The following is a 19,013-nucleotide window of genomic DNA, read 5'->3' on the forward strand; positions in this document are numbered from 1 at the left end:
CAGAGTGGAGTAGTTGTGAAGGCTTTCGATGGGTCTCGCAAAAATGTGATTGGGGAAGTTGATCTCCCAATCAAGATCGGACCAAGTGATTTCCAGATTACCTTCCAGGTTATGGACATTCACCCATCGTATAGTTGTCTCTTAGGCAGACCATGGATTCACGAGGCAGGCGCCGTGACGTCCACCCTACACGATAAATTGAAATTCGTGAAAAACAAGAAGCTGGTGGTGGTAGGGGGAGAAAGGGCTCTCCTGGTTAGCCATTTGTCTTCCTTCTCTTACATAGACGCTGAGGATGAAGTTGGAACTCCTTTCCAAGCTTTGTCTATTGCTGAGCCTATTGAGAAGAGAACTTCTTCATTTGCTTCCTATAAAGATGCAAAGTTGGCCATTGAGCGTGGTGCAACCACTGGTTTAGGAAAAATGATTGAGTTAGAAGACAACGAGTCCCGGGCTGGCATAGGTTTTTCTTCTAGTACTTTCAACAAGCAAGGGTTATTCAAGAGTGGAGGTTTCATCCACATTGGCGTAGATGAGGAGGCTGCTGCCGTTTTAGAAGAAGATATAAAGGATTCTGGCAATTTCATCATCCCTGGAGGGGTCTTCAACAATTGGGTCGTTGTGGATATTCCAACAGTTGTCCATAAGTCAATGTAATGATCACTTTGTTTAAAAACCCTTCTCCCATGCCAAAAGGAGGAGTGATGACATTGATGACGCATAAATACAATGATATTTTCATTCAATAAATTCATGTTAAATGTTTGTTTTTCCATTTATTTTCCCTTTTCGCTTTTGCATGAAATTGGTGATCACATAAAACCCTAAAAAATAAAATAAAATCAACCTTCTCATCTGCATAATGATTTGCCTTGTTTGAATTCTAAATCTTTTCATATCCAAAAATCATTATGCAGGTTGATTTCTAAACCCATTGAACATAATGACCCAACACCATCTCCCAATTTTGAATTCCCTGTATTTGAGGCAGAGGAAGATGATGTTGAAGAGATTCCTGACGAGATTACCCGTCTACTTGAGCATGAAGAGAAGATCATTCAGCCGCATCTTGAGAATCTGGAAACAGTCAACTTGGGGTCTGAAGATTGTGTGCGAGAGGTAAAGATTGGGGCACTTCTGGAAGAATCTGTTAAGAAGGGGTTGATTAAGTTGCTACGAGAATATGTTGACGTCTTTGCCTGGTCATATGAAGACATGCCTGGTCTAGATACTGATATTGTGCAACATTTCCTACCTCTAAAGCCTGAGTGCATGCCTGTAAAGCAGAAGCTCAGAAGAACTTATCTTGATATGGTAGTGAAGATCAAAGAGGAAGTTCAGAAGCAAATTGATGCGGGGTTTCTGGTGACTTCTACATATCCTTAATGGGTGGCCAATATTGTGCCCGTGCCTAAGAAAGATGGAAAAGTATGGATGTGTGTGGACTATAGAGACTTGAATAAAGCTAGTCCGAAAGATGATTTTCCTCTACCACATATTGATATGTTGGTAGACAATACAGCTAAATTCAAGGTCTTCTCGTTTATGGATGGATTTTCCGGATATAATCAGATTAAAATGGCACCCGAGGATATGGAGAAGACAACATTCATCACACCTTGGGGAACATTCTGTTATCGAGTGATGCCCTTCGGTTTGAAGAACGCCGGAGCCACGTATCAACGAGCTATGACTACCTTGTCCAATGACATGATGCATAAGGAGATTGAGGTATATGTTGACGATATGATCGCTAAGTCAAGATCGGAGGCTGTACTCCCAGTAGAGGTGGAGATCCCATCAATGAGAGTCTTGATGGAAGCCAAGTTGACTGATGCTGAATGGGTTCAGAGTCGTTATGACCAGCTGAATTTGATAGAAGAAAAGAGATTGACGGCTATGTGCCATGGTCAGTTATATCAGCAAAGAATGAAGAAAGCTTTTGATAAGAAGGTCAAGCCTCGTGTGTTCCGAGAAGGTGACCTTGTGCTCAAGAAAGTCTTGTCTTTCGCGCCCGATTCCAGGGGCAAGTGGACTCCAAACTATGAGGGTCTGTTGTTGTTAAGAGAGCCTTTTCAGGCGGTGCTCTGATACTTACAACTATGGATGGGGAGGATTTCACTCGTCCTGTGAATTCAGATGCAGTCAAGAAATACTTCGCCTAAAAAAACAAAAACTGAATAGCTCGCTAAGTTGAAAACCCGAAAGGGCGGCTTAGGCAAAAATGAGCGTCTCGGTGGATTGAAAACCCGAAAGGGCGGTCCAGGCAAAAGTTAGAGACATGAAAAATGAATATAGGTATCCCGCTAGATTGAGTACCTCATCCTGGGGCAATCTAGGCAAAAATTAGGGATTTGGCAAGTAACTGCATCCTGACAAGACTTTGTTCTACAACTGTCATCCGTCAGAGATCCTTGCTCATTATCAGCCAAAGCTTCAAATACATCGGATTCAGAATTGGTGGAGAAATGGTCATTATGTTCAATGTAGCCCTTTTCCAATATATATCACCAATTTCAAATTTGTAAAGATCTATGGAGTCTTGCCATTCGCAGACTACCATTCTATCAAGTAAATTTGAGCCTTTTATCCAATTATTGGCACTCTTATCTGTTTCTATTCAACAAATGTTTTGCATGTTTTGATTAAGAGAATATCATTGTTTTAAACGATCAAATTTTTTATAATTTGTTTTTAAACAAAGTGAACATTCACAATGACGAAAGGATACTTAGGAGATCCTCAGTGCTATCCCAAGGGTGGTACGATCCCCAACAGGGTAAGATTTTTGTCCATATTCCTGGCATGACTGTATCTCCTCCCTCCGGAACCCCTTGTGGTTTATCCTACCAAGTGGATTGCTTGTTGAGAGTCACCTCTCTTCCCTTCAGCAGAGTAGCAATCTTTCTTCCTCAGCAGCTTGGATCTCTTTGGGCAAGAGCGGTATTTGGTGGTTGATCCCGATAAATCCTTTATCTCCTCGAATAGATTCCCCAGTAGAGTTGTTGGTGTGGTGGACCTTGTCTGTGATAACTCTCGTCTCCAGCTGGAATGATTGATGATTCATCCCTTGCAGAGTTCTTTGCTTCCTGGTATCTCTGATCCCCAGCAGATTGGATACTCCCCGGTGAACTTGGCTTTCTCTCTTGAGATGTAGTATCGGGTGGTTGATTCCTGGACCTGGTTGTGTTAGATATGTCTGTCTGTCAGCATACATCATACATAAACCACGCATATTCATGCATAATTATAACATTCAGATATTCATGTTGCATTCTTTGCCATATATCGTTGTTTGCTGTCTCCTGCTATTTGGTGATATACTTCCCCAAGCAGACGCGTGTGTCTGATCTCTCCATATAGAGTCAGCTCCATAAGCAGAAAGCATCTATCCTTTCTTCCATATTCCCCACCGGGTTATATCCTCGTGGATGTTGATTGTTTTTGTTCCTTCCCAACACATATATTAGGATGGTTTTCCCCATTGAGTTATATCCTCACCGGAACAAGTCTTGATTTGGTGTGCCTACCTAGTTTGATTCTAGATCGGTCTCTGGAGACTCTTTTCCTATTTTCCCCGTGGTAAATGAATAATTTCTTAATAATTAGTAATCATTATCCCCGGCGGAGTCTGCAGTTCTGTACCCTTAACCGGTAGTTGTAAACCCTATTTCTTCCCTTTTTGCAGAGTAACTATTTTTGCTCATCTTTAATTGGTGATAGTTATCTTCATCCAATATTGGTGATGATATCCCCTCATCTGCTTGGATAATTGCCCTGATTACGCAATTTATCCCCAGCGGGTCATCTCTCGTCTACCTTGTTGTTGTTGGTAACGATTGTTTCTCCCCTGAATTGGTCATCATTATATACCTAGTTTCGGTATCCCGATGCCTTTTCTTTTCGGTCAATTTATCCTTTATTAACCCAGTAACCGGTTGTGGATAATCGTCCATGCGAGTATATTATCTACGTTCTGACGGTAATAGATAGTATATCTCATGCACTCTCGGGTCTGAAGCCTTTTGTTCTTCCCCAGTTGAGTAAGATTTGTATCCCCTTTGTGGAGTCGAATATCCATCCTGCAATCGAGTTTTCTTTTAGCCCTCTTTTGGATGATGAGTGTTTTGGGAATATTCCTCAATTCACGCCTTGGTTGGTCACCTATTATATGCCCAATAACCGGTATCCCTGGTGTTCCTTCCTCTCTGCTCCCTATTATGACTTTTTGTCCCATGTGGAGTCAGAATCCCTGAGTTGAAGTATACCTTTTAGGTTTTCCTCAGACGTTTTGAAGTTTTGATATCTCTCACCCTTATACCGGTCTTGGATATTCATCTCTTCCTGAGCATGTTGTATCTCTCACCCTCATACCTGGCGTTCAGATCACATGTCTCCTTGAGCTTATTACCCAGTAACCGATAATACCTCGTCCCGCTGCTTCCCCAGGAGTGTCCTTGTGGACATCCCCAGCGAAGTCCCTTAGTGGATTGTTTTCATCCGGATTTTATCCGAAGTATCCGTTGTGGATAGTTTTTTTGCTAAATTGGCATATTCCCTAATACATGCATCTTCGAGTCAGCTCGAGTCTTTCCATTGGATCTTTTCCCTTTGGAATTCTGTTCCCCACGCTTTGAGTCGTGACTTGCTCGCGCATTTTTATCCCTTTTCTATCCCCAGGAGAGTCCCCAGGGTCTTGGTCCCATGGAGTGAATTGCTCATATGGATTATCAGTGGCTTCTGATTTCTTTGCTTTTGTGGACACATATCTCCACAGAGTGCTACCATTTTTCATACCTACATTTGCATCATGAGGTCTCTTAGGGACCAAAATTCGTCTCTTTGTTATTATTTAAGCCCATTCTACCCCGTCGAGACGAAGATTTTAACCTTCACTTCTCCGGCTAGAATGACCTTAAATAGGGGCATCTGTAAGACCCCAATTTTGACCCTAAGATCCCTCATGGCATCATAACATTGCATTTGCATTGCCTCAAGGATCTTTAGCATCTTGGTTCCCTTTGGGTGGGGCTCCTTGTGATTGGTTTGAGATCACCAAGCATGCTTGAATTATACATCATTGTTTCTCTTACTTTTGTTTACTAACCAAAAGCACAAAAATGTGTCACTAACATCTTTTGTTTGAAGCTTGAGTATCATCCAAGACACTTTGTGGGTTCTATTTAGAGGATCAGTCAACACAAGGGAATGGCTTGAGATACTTCCAACAGATTCAAATGGGGTATATTCGTCAGTCAAAACGTTAATCTTGAAGGAGCAAAAGTTTGTTCATGAGCTGTCATGCTCACTAGGCGAAGCCCACGTGTTTAAAAAAAAATAAAATAATATAACAGAAAATTTTTGGACTTGGGCCTCTCTCATTTGAGCCCACAGGTCCACAAAAATCAAGTTATAAATTCAGAGTTTCAGTGAAACAAAAGGCCATTCTATTCCTATTACCCTGGCAGGGAAAAAGATAGTGAGAGAAGAGCTAACAGAGTTCATAGCAACCTCCAGAGACTGAAGGGAACTCATATGCAAAGAGCCAATTCCATCTCATATAAACCCTCAGATTGCTTTGCAAACCCAACCGGGCAATTCAATTTCATTCGATCTCTCCAGTCAGGTTTGCCTTATTCCCATTACTTTATACTTTTAATTTGAATGCTCTGAATGTATGAGGTATTATGGGTGAATTTGATACCCTTTTGATGCATGTGTTTGACAAGAGGTTTAGGCCTCCTACCCTTGGTTGCTTTTTGTGAGCTTTTTTTGAATTTTAATGGCATGATTCATGTGGTTACATTTTGATTTGGGGGCAACTCTTGATTACCCTATCCTGTTTAGGCCTCCTACCCTTGGTTCCTTTTGGCATTGTTTTCTCCTAATTCCATCATATTACTCTAACCTGCTTGTTGAGTTTTTGTGAGGGCTCACATACTCTTGCAGGGATAGCTTGCTTGGTGTTCCACTTTATTTGTGGGATACCACCTGGAGGTTTATTTCGATTACCTGTACTGACTTACTTTCTTTGATGGTGCTAGCTTGAGAGATCTCTGGGTTTCTTATCTCTCTAATTATTGTTACTTCGGATCTTTATCCGTACGGTAGATCTCTCGATCCCTTTACTTTTCCCACATGTTACCGATTTCTTAGGTTTCGTATAGCCTCTCGTGGCATGTCATTTAAGGTAGCGCGGTTCCTTCATCTAGGACTGCCTTTTTGCATGAGCATCCCTAAACACCCCAAACTCATTGATTTTTCTTCTCCTAAGAACATGTTATCTCCTTCTACTACAGGCGAGTAAGTCTCCAAAGGTCTAGCATCCGGTAGATTGCGTAGTAACGTCGTTCACCCCAAAACACAACCCTTACCCCATAGGTGGTCGAACTACGTTTTGCTCTGATTTTCATCCCAGATGAGATACGTAGGCATAAGACGCGATGTCTTAGCGAGCATACTCCTCTTTAACCCATAGGTAGCCGAGCTACGAAGACTCTGATTCTCGGATTCAGATGAGATACGTATGCAGTGGATCCGAGGTCCGTGCGAGTCATTTTCTTTTGACCCTCCTTTTAGTAAGTAGTACATTAGATAAACATACACGATTTTCTCATCCCTTCAATCATGTTTGCACAAATAAATTTTCACAAAAAAAAACAACAACCTTTGCAACAAATGTGAAAAGGGCTCCCTAGGAGTACCTAGGATGCTTTGGGTGCCTAACACCTCCCATTGCATAACCAACCCCCTTACCCAGATCTCTGACATTTTTACTAGTTTTTGATTCGATAAAACTTTTAGGTTTTTGTTCGCTTTCTAACCATTCCTTTGTATAAATAGAAGTGCGGTGGCGACTCGACTTGTATGATTTACCTTGGATTTAGTCAATATATCTAATGGTAACGAATACCCCGCTACAGGATCCTAGATGTAGATTCGAGTGCCTTATTGATGATCAAACATTGTCCGTAACTGGATGACCATAAAGACAGTTGATGGGTACTCCATGAAGTATGATGAGGGACATGATTGACATAGGTGGACTTATCCCATCTTGCGTAACAGGATAAATGTCTAAGGGCCCAATATTTAACTGGACAAGGATGACACGGTATATGCCTTGTGTTCAATATAGACATAAGGGAGAAAGTGTAATTGTACACATATGTATTATCACAAAAAGATTTGTCAGATCATATGGCATTTTCGTGTCTTGGGTAGCAGTGATGTGTAGCTAGATACTGATCGCTCGACTTTATGAGTCGAATTGGGGGTACAAACTGCAAATGCACAGTTCTATCGCGTAGTTTTAAAAGATATCGATCCCACAGGGACTTATGAATCAATATACCATTATCTAAGGTTACTTCGTAAAGCTAAGGTGGATAATGTTTGATTGTTTGGGGAAAAGCTAAAAACTAAACTAAGATCTAGATTAAATATTAATAAAGCGGATATCGGTATGCAGTTCGTCGTAATTAGGGAATCAATTCTTCGTCGGTCCCTTGGTTTTAAAACAAATCTTTTCAGTTGACTTTATTGATTAAAAGTTTTATCTCAAACTCTCGCTCTGTTGAATAAACCATGATTTTATGTTAACGTAGCTGTCACTTATAGTTAAGTCAAAAACCACTTTTTGAAAACAATAGAATCCGTAGAAACTCTTTTTTAAGAAAACACTAACCGTTTAAACACCCTTATCTCAAACTCTCGCTCTGTTGACTTAGGTTATATAATTAAATTCAAATGCTTAACTCTCGTCCTCACATTCAATCTTTAAAAATACTTTTTGAAAAAGATTAGAATTTAATTAACTCTAAAAATTGCTCTCGCCCTGATCTAGAATTAATGTCCAATTTACACTGTCCAGTTAAAACCTCAAACTCTCGCTCTATTGATTTTAACTTCTTTATGTCTTTTACTTTCGTACAAAAACCTTGTTATTAAACCTGTAAATTGAGACCGTAAAAAGAGTGATTTTAATTTTAAACTTAATTAAACCAACTTAGTTTTGATTCCTTCATTCCGCTTACTTTACATACCGATATCTAAGCGAATTAGCCAGACATGCTAAACAAACTTAGATAATTATCATGCATAAACAGACTCATCTCAAGCAAATAATATAAATAAATAATAAAACAAAGCATTAAACAATAATTAAAGAACCTGAATAATTTAAACAGTAGTCTTGAACACTCCACCACAAGCCGGTAGGATTTGTTCTTGAATTCTTCAATTAACCAACAAATTAAAACGAAGGAATAAAAAAAACTAGATTCTAACGTAAGGTTAGATCCGGTGAAAAGGTACACAATAGTTTCCGGTGTAGAAACTATTTTGTGAAAAACTAATTTAGTGCTAGAGAAGAAAATAAAATTGCCAAAAGAAAATAATAAAAGTTGCAAAAGTAGTATGTAAAAGATATGCCTAAGCTGCTGAGAAAAAGAAAATTGGAAACTGCCGAAATCTGGAAAAAAGCGTGTTGCTGCAGGTTTAGAAAGTAGCTATTTATATTGGTGCCCTCCGTAACGGTTTTCAAAGCGTCTTCCGTAAATATAGCCATTACTTTGAAAAAGAGTCAAGCGTGCAGATAGGTTCAACGCGTTCCTGGTGCCAAAAATGTAGGAATGGTGTGACGTTCGTCACACCATGTGTGACGTTCGTTACAGGAGTGTGCAAGGCGTGGTCACAGCCTCTGTGACGTTCGTCACAGGCACAACGCCTGTGTTCTTGTGCTTTGGGCTGGGCTTTGATATTCGCTTCTTTTCACTCCTTTTTGCACCTCCTTTTCTTCCTTTTTTTTACTTTTGCTTCAAATTGATCACCTGAGACAAATAGAAAGGAAATACCACGTAATATCTGATAAAATGAAGTAAATTGAAATAAATAATAATATAATTTAATTGAATTAAGTCCTAAAATATGATATAATTTCATGTTATCAAACTCCCCCATACTTAGATTTTTGCTTGTCCTCAAGCAAAATACAGTATAGAACTCGTTAAAGGTTTTAGCCAGATGAAATTTCAAAACACACGTCAATTCGTATTAGGTTGCATGTAAATTTTGTTTAGAGGTAACTTGAGTTAAATCTTGACATCAACAACCACCGTCACAACCTAGATAACCCTGCCTTATGCAAATCAGTTCAAGTACACTATGATAGCTATCCTAGTTCCTTTACTCTTATTTCACCCGTTTTCATTCTAGCGAAATCACATTAAGCCCTTTATCTTTTCGCGCACATAGTGGAGTAACCGGTTAGTGATTCTGATCCCCTTTTTGCTAGAAGTTCTGGTACATAAGTCGGATAACTTCGTTATTCAGTCCATTGCAAATTGCGGGGGATCGGACCGTAGTCCGCCCTACCAAGTTCAGCACCAGATACCTGCTGAACCAACTCATAATGGATCTTTCATATTATGCCTTTGTATGATCTGCAACCTTTAGATTAAATGATCTGGTAAGGATCACCTAACTTACTTAGTGCATTTCTTGATATATTTTTTTTTATGTTACTTTGGGAATCATTCACTTATATTCATCGGCCCTCCACGTAGTTTGCTATTAAGATGGTGCTGACTTCTTGTATAATCTACTCGGGGTTACTTATAAAACTAAATGTTCAAGGGATTGGTATAATAGGTACTTATCCTGATCTAACGTGTTGAGGTTTGTTTAGAGTGTTTGGCGGTAGTAGTTTTTTTTTCTTCTTAATTCGTCTCAAGTTCGATAAAATGAGCAACCTTTATACTTATTGGGTGTTGAATTTTTGTTGTGGCTCAAGAAAATTGAGGGGAATAGATAATAAGAATTTTTCACACTAGGGACTTAACTTAAAATAAATCTAAATATATATATATATATATATATATATATATATATATATATATATATATATATATATATATATATATATATATATATATATATATATATATATATATATATATATATATATATATATATATATATATATATATATATATTTTAATTAAAAGGGAAATAACAATGAAAGGAAAGGTACATACTTGAAAAAAAATGGAAGTAGAAAGAACAAGTTTTCCCCCCATACTTAAATTAAACATTGTCCCCAATGTTTTAAGGAAATGAAATACAATAGGGAAAGGGAAAAGAAACTACAACTAAGGCTGCCTTCCGCCTCTGGTTCTTGGACCTGGTGATCGTTGATGTACTTCTAAGTTGTCAAATCTGCTGAACAACTCAGTGAACCGCTGGTCGGTTATGGCATTCCTAGCATCCTGTTGTTGTTGCATTTGACGCATCATTTGCATCATCTCGACATTCTGTGCTTGCATACCATCAATAGCATCCATGATGTCGTCGTTGGTTGCAGGCCTTCTTCGTCGACGACGTTGTGAGGATGGGCCAGTTGCATTATCGGAAGGGTTGAGCGGGACTGATTGTTGTGCAGGAGCATGATCACCTTGCTCCATGTCTTCAAACTCGTCTGCGGGCGGGTTTGCTTGTGAAGGCTCGGTGGCTTCGGGAGCATTTAGATCATAGAGGTGGCGGTTGGGGTTTGTGACATCGGTCAGGGCGATGTTGGGTAGGACAACGCTTGGGATTGCCTGGTTGTTCACCATAAGATAATATCCTCCGCCCACTCTGTTCTTAATCAGGCGGCTGGATCGACAGTAGCTGATGTCCATAAATAGGGGAGGTTGAGATTCTAAGGTTTGGAGTCGGTCCCCTAAGTTGAAGCCTAGTGCTATGGTGGTGATTAGTCCGCCAATTACAAAGGGTTGGCGGCCTCTAGCACATAAGGTGCGGATATGATGAAATAGAAAAGAGGCAGCGTTTACCTTGGCATTCGGTTCGAAGACGCATTCGAGGAAGAAGAGTTCCTTTGCGTTGACCTTACTGTTGTTTGGTCTACCAAAAACTGTGTTCTGTAAGATGCGGATAAAATATCGGATGGTTGGGTTATGTATGTGGGAAAGAAGGAGCTCTTCCCAGTTGTAGGCATCTAGACCGGATATTTTCTTAAAAAGGGTGAAAACGGCAACTGTGTTCCAGTTTAGGTCGGGTGGGATTCTGGGGTAAACTTGACCTTCTGTGGAGAATTGTAGCATGGTACTCAACTGGTTTTGGGTTAAGGAGTACTCGGTGTTGAACATACGGAAGGTTGCGGTACCGGTTAAAAATTCGTCTTCACCGGCGGGAGTGGTGTATGCGTATGAACTTAAGAATTCTAAGGTTAGGGAGGGGTAAGTGGGTTGATTATGCGTGCATAGAAAGGTTAAGTCGGCTTGACGGAGCATCCATTCGATACCTTAGAGTAATCCTAATTGTTGTAAACAAGTAAAATCAGGATACCTGGTGGAGACGACGCCTCGCTGTTGGAAACGCTCGTATTGCTCCCTTTGATAATTTTCATCTTCGGTTCGGAAGATGATATTTCCGAAATTCTGGTTATCCGCCATACTGATGAATAAACTGAAAGAGGTAGATTGGAAAGAAAAGAAATGTATTTGATAGAAGAAAGTGGTTTGTGGTGAATGAAGGAAGGTTTGGAGGGTATTTATAGGAAAAAAATTTGGAAGTTGGAAAAATAGGTGGTTGAAAAGTGAATAATTGTGGGTAAATGTGAATAAATGGGGAAGGTAAAAAGTTGAAAGGGTGTAACGTTCGTCTCCAACGGCTCCTTAACGTTCACCTAGTCTGAAGGGCGTTACGCTCGTTACAGGTGCATGACGGGCGTCACAGGTACTTAGCGTGACGTCCGTGACAGAATGTGTGACGCTCGTCACATTGTCTGTTTGGCATGGTTTCAGCTAGCGTCCTTCTGAGTGACTTGGTAGGTTATTATATTTTTTTTTTTTTGTTTTTTTGTTTGTTTTGCTACTGATTGATTTATTCTGCAATTTAATTTCTCCTGCATGCTATTCTGCTTTGTGTAATAGTGCATATATAATTCAATAAGTCATAGGTAGCAACAGTAGAGAACATAATAGCTATTGCATAATAAAATTAAATAAATAACTTCAATAAAATGATCCTAATGTAATATTGGAAAGAAAAACAAAAATGCGAGAGGGAAACAAATGCGAACATGAATTTAAATAACATTAATGAATAATCTAACTTAAAACTAAATAACTAAGAAAATAATTTCTATCCATCTGCACGATCTCTGGCCGGAGGAGCAAAAGAGTTAACACGGTTTAGCAACTCGTGAAACTGATTTGTCATACTGCTCATGTGTCCTAGAACTTCGTGTCTCATTTCAGTAAACTCTTCTCTGAGGGCGTCTTGTTCTGACATCAAAGCTTCAATGGCGGTGTTATAATCAGTTTCGGGCATATGATGTCGGAGGTCGGATATTGCTGATTCTTCGGTCTGAACAGGCTGAGGAGGAGGGTCAATATCATAATAGCCAGATGGTGTCTGAGGGTCAGATTCAGCATAAGGGATCTGGTCATCACAAATCTCATAGTCCTGGATGGATTCAGTGGATCTAGCAGGAGAGGGTGTTGCATTCAGATTGTAGAGCCAGTTACTGCGGTTGTGAACACTAGTCCTAGGATCGGGTAAGGTAAATAGGCAAAGAACCTGGTTATTAATTATAAGCTCGAACTCGTCAGATCCTAGGTTTGCTATAAACAAGGTGTTGAAGAGGAAGGGTATACTCATAATGGTAATGCCACAAAAAGGGCTTAAGTCAAGCATAGGCTGACGTAATCCAATAGCATTACCTATCATAGTTATCAAACCGCCTACTCTAATTGGTGCTCGCTCATCTTGGATAAGGTGGTCTAAATTTGCTAGCATAAAGGTGGCACCGTTTACTGGACGGTTCTGGGAAGCACAGAATATGATGAAAAGTTCATCACGTGAAACTGAAGTGCTGTTTGGCTTCTCTCCAAATAAGGTGTGGGTCAGGATCCCATGGAAGTAACGGAAAGCCGGGTTATGAATGTTTCCAGAGAGAAACTCATGTTCCTCGGGCTCATCATTTCCAGTCAAACTACCCCAAAAGTGTTCAAGTTCTCTATATTCAAAAAGTTCTTCCTGGCTTACTGTGAATGTATCAAGGGAGGTAGAGAAACCCAAAAGGTTGGTAAAGTCTCTAATATTAAATTGGTACTCCATGTTGAACATTCTGAACTGGATAAAACCTCTGCTAATGCCTTTCCCATGGCTGGGTAGATAGATTAGTGAGCTAAGGAATTCTAGTGTTAGTCTCCGGTAGGTGACGAAATGTCGTAGGATAGGGGATGTTTCCCATCCTATCTGATTCAGCAAATACAGGACACTTTCTCTTAGTCCAAGGGCGGTCATAGCCCAGTCATCAGCATATAAACTAGGTAGCATCTCTCTAGTGGCTAGTTCCTCAAATTTTAGTTTGTGAGCCATTCCTCTGAATTTGATACCCATACGATCAATATGTCCCATCTGGTTAGTGTTAGCTAGAGAAAAGAAAACATGAGTTTTAGTCAGGATTTGGCCAAATGCCGAAAGAAGAAAGAAGTTTTTAATAAATTAAAATAAATTAAGAATGAATACTAAACAGAAAAGGATAATTAAGGAGAAAATAGAGAAATAATAATAATAATAATAGAATAAGGAAATAAAATAATTTGTGGGTTGTCTCCCACTAAGCGCTTTGTTTAATGTCGCAAGCTCGACATAAAAACAATCAATTACAATCTATAGTTTCTGGAGGCATTTCGTCTAAGTGCAAGACTTGCGAATCTTCATTGGTTTCCGCACAGTGATAGTATTTTAGACGTTGTCCGTTTACGGTGAATGGTTCTGTGGATTTTCCTTTAATTTCTACCGCTCCACTGGGAAAGATGTTAGTGATATGAAAAGGACCTGACCATCTGGATCGTAGTTTTCCCGGAAATAACTTTAGCCTAGAGTTAAATAAAAGGACTGCATCGCCTTGCTTGAAGATTTTCCTTGATATGCGCTTGTCATGCCATTGTTTTGTTCTTTCTTTGTAGATTCTGGCATTTTCATAGGCGTCTCTTCTGAGTTCCTCTAATTCGTTTATGTCAAGGATTCTCTTTTTGTCGGCGGCCTTATAGTTTAGGTTCAGATTTCTAATAGCCCAATAGGCTTTATGTTCTAATTCTACCGGGAGGTGGCAGGATTTTCCATAAATGAGCTTAAATGGGGTCGTCCCTATGGGGGTTTTATAAGCAGTTCGATACGCCCATAAAGCTTCTGGTAATTTTAATGACCAATCTTTCCTTGAAGTGGCGACTGTTTTTTCTAATATTTATTTAATCTCTCTGTTGGACACTTCCACTTGCCCATTGGTCTGAGGGTGGTAAGGTGTCACTACTCTATGCCTTACGCCATACTTAAACAGAATTTTTTCGAGTACCTTGGATATGAAATGTGATCCACCATCACTGACTACTATTCTTGGGATGCCAAATCTCGGAAATATTATATTCTTAAAGAGTCTAGTTACTACTCGGGTGTCATTTGTTGGAGAAGCTATAGCTTCGATCCATTTTGAAACGTAGTCTACTGCCACGAGTATGTATTTGTTACCGAAAGAGGATGGAAAAGGTCCCATGAAGTCTATTCCCCACACGTCGAAAATCTCTACTTCCAAAATACCTTTTTGTGGCATCTCGTCACGTCTAGATATGTTTCCTGTGCGTTGACATCTGTCACATTCCTTAATAGCCGCATGTACGTCCTTCCATATATTTGGCCAATAAAAGCCGGATTGTAGGATTTTAGAGCAGGTCTTGGATGTACTTGCGTGTCCACCATAAGGAGCGGAGTGGCAGTGTTGGATTATATTTTCTACCTCTTCTTCGGGTATACATCGACGGAAAATACCATCGGGGCCTCTTTTGAAAAGCAAGGGATCATCCCAGTAATAGTGTTTTATGTCGTAGAAGAATCATTTCTTCTACTGGTAAGATAAAGTAGGTGGAACTATTCCGGCAGCTAAATAATTGACGAGGTCAGCGTACCACGGTGTAACAGATATAGCTAGGGTGGTTTCTACTTGCTTGTCAGAGTTATTCTCTTCCAAAGTAGCTATGAGTTTATCGTACGAGAAATCATCATTAATTGATGTTCTTTCCGGTTCAAGGTTCTCAAGTCTAGAGAGGTGGTCTGCTACTACGTTTTCAGTTCCTTTCTTGTCTTTGATTTCCAAATCGAACTCTTGTAGTAACAGGATCCATCTTAGGAGTCTAGGTTTAGCATCCTTTTTTGTTAAGAGGTATTTGATAGCAGCGTGGTCAGTGTAAACTATTATTTTGGCTCCGACCAAGTAAGAACGAAATTTATCTAGCGCAAACACAACTGCTAGGAGTTCTTTCTCGGTTGTGGCGTAATTCATCTGCGCTTCATCTAGAGTTCTACTTGCGTAATATATAACGTGAAGCTTTTTATCCTTTCGTTGTCCTAAAACAGCACCTACAGCGTAATCGCTGGCATCGCACATTATTTCGAATGGTTCATTCCAGTCGGGTGTCTGCATTATGGGTGCGGAGATCAATGCTTGCTTAAGCGTTTGAAATGCTTCTAAACAGTTATTGTCGAATATGAATTCAGCATCTTTCATCAATAGTCCGGTTAAAGGTTTAGTTATTTTAGAGAAGTCTTTGATGAATCGTCGGTAAAAACCGACGTGTCCTAAGAAGCTTCGTACTTCTCTCACGGTTCTTGGGGTTGAAGGTTTTCGATTACCTCTATTTTGGCTTTGTCTACTTCAATTCCTCTATTTGATATAATGTGTCCTAAAACAATTCCTTCTTGTACCATAAAGTGGCATTTCTCCCAATTAAGTACTAAGTTTACTTTTACACATCGCTCAAGAACTCTTTCTAGGTTCTCAAGGCATTCTTCAAAACTTTGTCCGCATACGGAAAAGTCATCCATAAATACTTCCATGATGTTTTCGAGAAAGTCGGCGAAAATTGCCATCATGCATCTTTGAAAGGTTGCAGGAGCATTACACAAGCCAAACGGCATTCGTCTATAAGCGAAGGTACCAAAAGGGCATGTGAACGTCGTCTTTTCTTGGTCATCAGGATGAATTGGTATTTGAAAGAAGCCTGAATAACCGTCCAGATAGCAGAAATGTGAATGTTTTGCCAATCGTTCTAACATCTGGTCAATGAATGGTAAAGGGAAATGATCTTTTCGGGTTGCTTTGTTTAGTTTCCTATAGTCAATGCACATTCTCCATCCCGATTCGATTCGTTTGGTTATAGTTTCCCCTTTTTCGTTTTCAATAACGGTTATGCCTCCTTTCTTTGGTACTACGTGTACAGGACTAACCCATTTGCTATCAGATATAGGATATATGATACCTGCCTCTAATAACTTGGTTATTTCCTTCTTCACCACCTCACTCAGGATCGGATTTAGTCTCCTCTGGTGTTCTCTAGAAGTTTTGCAGTCTTCTTCTAGCATGATGCGGTGCATACAAATAGAAGGACTTATTCCTTTAAGATCGGTGATGTTGTAACCTAGTGCGGTCGGATACTTTCTTAAGATATGTAGGAGTTTTTCTGTTTCGAGTCTTCCTAGGTCTGCATTAACTATCACTGGTCGTTCAAGTTCTAAGTCTAGGAATTCATATCTCAGATTTTTGGGAAGTGTTTTCAGATCTAGGGTTGGTTTCTTAAGACACTGCGTAGGGTCCGGTGTTATTGCCAAACATTGGTTGAGTTTGTCTTCTACAGGACAGTCGGATGATTTGTCTTCTCCTAACTCTGTTTCTTTTATTCATTCATCGATGATATCCATAAAGTAACATGTATCTTCTATTGCAGGTGCTTTCAAAAATTGGGAAAGAATAAACTCAATTTTCTCTTCTCCTACTTCGAAGGTGAGTCATCCTCATTTTACGTCTATGATTGCACCGGCAGTTGCTAAAAATGGTCTTCCCAGTATAATGGATGTAACTTCATCTTCTCTAATATCCATAATTATAAAATCGGTTGGAATGTAGAATTGACCTATGCGTACGGGAACGTTTTCAAGAATTCCTACAGGATATTTGACGGAACGATCTGCTAGTTGCACAGACATTTTAGTTGGTCTTAATTCTCCCATTTCAAGTCTCTTGCATATAGATAAAGGCATAACACTAATTCCGGCTCCTAAATCGCATAAGGCTTTGTCAATGACAAATTTTCCTATGTGACAGGGTATAGAGAAACTACCCGGATCTTTGAGTTTAGGAGGCATGTTATGGATTATAGCGCTACATTCGGCAGGGAGTGTAACGGTTTCGCTATCTTCAAGTTTCCTTTTATTAGAAAGAATTTATTTTAAGAACTTGATGTATGAGGGCATTTGCGTAATAGCTTCTGTAAACGGAATTGTGACGTTTAATTGTTTCAGGAGGTCAACAAATTTTTTAAATTGGCCCGCATCTTTGGTTTTAACAAGCCTTTGAGGGTAAGGGATAGGTGGTTTATAAGGTGGTGGAGGTACATAAGGTTCCTTCTTTTCTACGGTTTCCTTATTACTCTCTTCCTTTTCCTTAGGTCTACTTTCTTCCTCAGTTGACTTTTTAGGGTTTTGGTTTCCTATCCTTGGATCAGACGGTCCTTCCACTTTTGTTCCACTTCTTAATATGATTGCATGAGCGTGGCTTCTCGGGTTAGGTTGGGGTTGTCTAGGAAATGTACCAGTTGGGGCAGCAGTAGGCGCTTGTTGTTGAGCTACTTGTGATATTTGTGTTTCCAGCATTTTGTTATGGGTAGCCAGGGCATCCACTTTACTTGCTAGTTGTTTGATTTGTTCGCCAGTGTGTACATTCTGGTTTAAGAAATCTTTATTGGTTTGTTGTTGAGAAGCTATAAAGTTTTCCATCATAATTTTCAAGTTGGATTTCCTAGGGGTGTTATTATTATGTGTAGATGGGTTCGGTTTCTGATATCCCGGAGGTATAGCTGGGGCTTGATTTGGAGATTGTCCAGGTGCGTACAAAGCATTATTACTCTTATATGAAAAATTTGGATGGTCCTTCCAATTTGAGTTATAGGTATGCGAATAGGGGCTTCCTTGAGCATAGTTCACTTGCTCTGCTTGGATTCCTGTCAAGAGTTGACAATCCGTAGGAGTGTGACCTTGGATTCCGCAGACCTCGCAATTCTGAGTTATAGCAACCACGGCGGTTGGAGGTGATACACTTAAACTTTCAATTTTCTGGACCAGAGCATCCACTTTTGCATTAACATGATCAAGGTTACTTATCTCGTACATGCCGGTTTTCGTTTGAGGTTTTTCCACCATTGTTCGTTCGGTTCCCCACTGATAGTGGTTTTGGGCCATGCTTTCGATGAGCTGGTAAGCATCAGCATAAGGTTTATTCATTAGTGCACCACCTGCAGCGGCGTCTATTGTTAACCTTGTGTTGTACAAGAGACCATTATAGAATGTGTGAATTACTAACCAGTCTTCTAAACCATGGTGTGGGCAAAGTCTCATCATGTCTTTGTATCTTTCCCATGCTTCGAAAAGAGACTCGTTATCTTTCTGTTTAAATCCATTTATCTGGGCTCTTAACATAGCTGTTTTGCTTGGCGGAAAATATCGGGCAAGAAACACTTTCTTCAACTCGTTCCATGTGGTGACAGAGTTGGAGGGGAGAGATTGAAGCCATCTTCTAGCGCTATCTCTTAGTGAGAAAGGAAAAAGACGAAGTCGAATTGCCTCTGAAGTGACACCATTAGCTTTAACAGTATCAGCGTATTGGACAAATACGGATAAATGAAGGTTAGGGTCCTCGGTAGGATTTCCAGAGAATTGGTTCTGTTGCACTGCCTGCAACAACGAAGGTTTGAGTTCGAAGTTGTTTGCTTCGATTGCTGGCGGAGCAATACTTGAATGCGGTTCATCTTGCGATGGAGCGGCGTAATCTCTAAGAGCACGAGCTGGTTCTGCCATCTCGGGTATCGAAGGGAAAATATTTTTGAAATCAGGAAGTTCGACAGGAGGGAGATTGTTTGCAGCACGATATTCCCGAATTCGTCGTAAGACTCGGAGAT

At 40.0% G+C, this 19,013-nt stretch overlaps 1 non-coding gene across 1 annotated transcript; it reads left to right on the plus strand.

Annotated features, from left to right (window-relative positions):
• The first annotated feature begins 18,427 nt into the window (after positions 1 to 18,427).
• Positions 18,428 to 18,534, plus strand: LOC127088389 (small nucleolar RNA R71). The gene has a single exon (XR_007790227.1). It is a non-coding gene; the product is annotated as a small nucleolar RNA R71 (small nucleolar RNA).
• The last annotated feature ends 479 nt before the right edge of the window (positions 18,535 to 19,013 follow it).

This window comes from Lathyrus oleraceus, chromosome 5, assembly GCF_024323335.1.
Source record: "Lathyrus oleraceus cultivar Zhongwan6 chromosome 5, CAAS_Psat_ZW6_1.0, whole genome shotgun sequence".
NCBI classification, from domain to species: domain Eukaryota; kingdom Viridiplantae; phylum Streptophyta; class Magnoliopsida; order Fabales; family Fabaceae; genus Lathyrus; species Lathyrus oleraceus.